This window comes from Dreissena polymorpha, chromosome 10 (assembly GCF_020536995.1).
Source record: "Dreissena polymorpha isolate Duluth1 chromosome 10, UMN_Dpol_1.0, whole genome shotgun sequence".
NCBI classification, from domain to species: Eukaryota; Metazoa; Mollusca; class Bivalvia; order Myida; family Dreissenidae; genus Dreissena; species Dreissena polymorpha.
This window is the reverse complement of record NC_068364.1, coordinates 4242642-4245141: the sequence shown is the minus strand read 5'-3', so window position 1 is coordinate 4245141 and position 2500 is coordinate 4242642.

Genomic DNA, 2500 nt, shown 5'->3' with positions numbered 1-2500 from the left:
TTTGTTTTCATAATACTAGTACCTTTACTTTTATCATTTAACGTTTTATTTTACCTTTTTCAAAGATACTCGCCAAGCGGCCATTTCGAATTTTATCGAAATTAAATCTCTCAGCAATTAATGACGATTTCAACTAAAGTACTTTTCAAATTTCATTTTAATATATATTGCTCCTAAATACAAATTATTATTACTATTTAATACAATAAACATTTAAATAGGAAAACACATTTCTGTATAATGTCATATCTTGTTTCAAAATAAAACATACGCTGGTAAAGTAGTTGCTTTAATGTTTACAAAAGGTGATGAATTTCAAAGCTTAAAACCGCCCATAAATTCCATCTTCCCTTATCTAAAACCCGGGTAAAATGTCCAAACCCCACTTCGAAAATTTCAAATTAAAGACGATAAGAGGCAATCTGTACACTGACTATGCGCGTTCATTTTAACATTGACCAAATCTATTTAAACTGACGTCAATTGATATAATGAATTACGTCGGTGGATTTGAGGAAGATCCGTTTGTGTTCTCCATTACTTACTTATGATTGATTCGTACCCGTTTCGAGTGAAGTCAAACGTAGATTGTCTTTATTTGTTTTTCACCTTCACTTTTTAAGCAAGAGCTGGTAAAAAGTTTTTTTCCAGAAAATTATTTGTGTAACTTAAATGCATGAGCGCAATTAATGTTCCTTGTTCAGCTTTCTTCCAGCTTAATCAGCTTCACGCCGGGTATGCGGATACTTTGATAACAGATGGCACTTCGATACCAGATAACAATAAAAGCCACGCGCGAGAGTTGAGTTCTGCAGCTTTTTTTGCATTTATGTTCTGGTCATTTGGTTTTCAGACACGTACCATTGTTTGATCGATTAATGGTATAGTACTTCGTATTGCGGAGCAAAAAAGTCGTGAAAAAAAAACAAAGTGGCTTATGAAAAAGAGATAAAGTTTCATCGATAATCGTCATGAATTAGATGATCAGTACATATTTCAACAAAATAAAAATACTTGGAAATAAATCAAGAACGTGCCAACTGATCGAAATAAAAGATCAATATGTCCATCAATATAACAACATGTTAAATTTTAGTTGAATAACGTATTTGAGGAAATTCAAATGTTTTAAGAGTCGGATGCCAAATTTTCATGGACACTTCTTTTACCGATCATCTCAAAGACAATGGCACTTCGATTCCAGACAACTCGACACTTTTTACCAGATATAACACACTATTTAGTGAATCAGAAAAGCAGAATTCGCTGTGGAATACTGCTATAGTAAGCAGGCAATAAATAAAAATGTATATACTGACTTAAATTAAAAACGAATTACCGAAACATGTTCTTATCCCTTTGGAATATGATAATAAAAGGGAAGGGTTAGGGAGGTAAAGGGAAGTGCTTCATATAGGTAGAGTTCAATATAAAGGGAGTTTTCCAATCTCTTTTAAATTTTGTGGCTGCGCATTAGTATCGTCTTCATTGGCGATTCTAATGAGCACCAATGACAAAGGATTTTATGAGGTGTATTGGCCGCTTCAAGACCCCTTGCTCCCCTTATCTAGAATCCTGTTATAAGTTCACTTGAACACAGTCGTGTTGATCCACATGATCCGTTGTATTTTCAATTCTCTTAATCTCAATTTACCATTTTAAAACAAGTTTATTATTTAGACAATTATTTTCGGTTGTCACTTGAAATATATTACTTCAGAAATAAGCATTTGAACCTTATTTAAAATTTGCGCTTATAATATTAATTATATAAATTAATAGTAATACGATTTTTGAAAACGAACAACGCCACTGGTTATATTTTACATGTGTATGTAATTACGTTATGCATAGATTCCCAATGTGTCGGGCTTGACAATGCAGATTGATTCGTACTTCAAAATGGTTGGTGAGAATAGCCATAATATACATAAATGCATTTCAGGTAGAAGATTAAACTCGGTTATCAGAGTGCCCAATTTGTTGAAATCCTGTTATCTGAAGTGCCCTATATCGGGAATCAAAGTATCCGCAACTTCATGAATACCACCTATTAAAACATGCTCTATCTTCGTTTATATTTCATTGAAAACTATCAAAATTTCAGTATCTGAAGCACAGTGATTACTCTACATTCTGGAATATCAAACAATTTCTTGCAATATTTTAAAGTAGTTGTATTTTGCTGAAATGTTTACTGTTCATCCAGTTTATGCTGTTTTCCGACCGAATTTTCTATTTTTTGGGGAAAAATCTACCATTCTTCAGTGATGTTTTTCTTTGCAATAGAAAAGGATACACCCTTTATAAACTCGACCATGCGCTAGGTCTAAAAAAACGAATCTTTATGATATAACTTTAAAAAAAACATTGATGAACTTACCTCTCGCGCGTGGCTTTTGTTGTTATCTGGTATCGAAGTGCCATCTGTTATCAAAGTATCCGCATACCCAGCGTGAGCTTTAGCTTCTTTTATTTCATTAAGAGAATTGACCGTCCT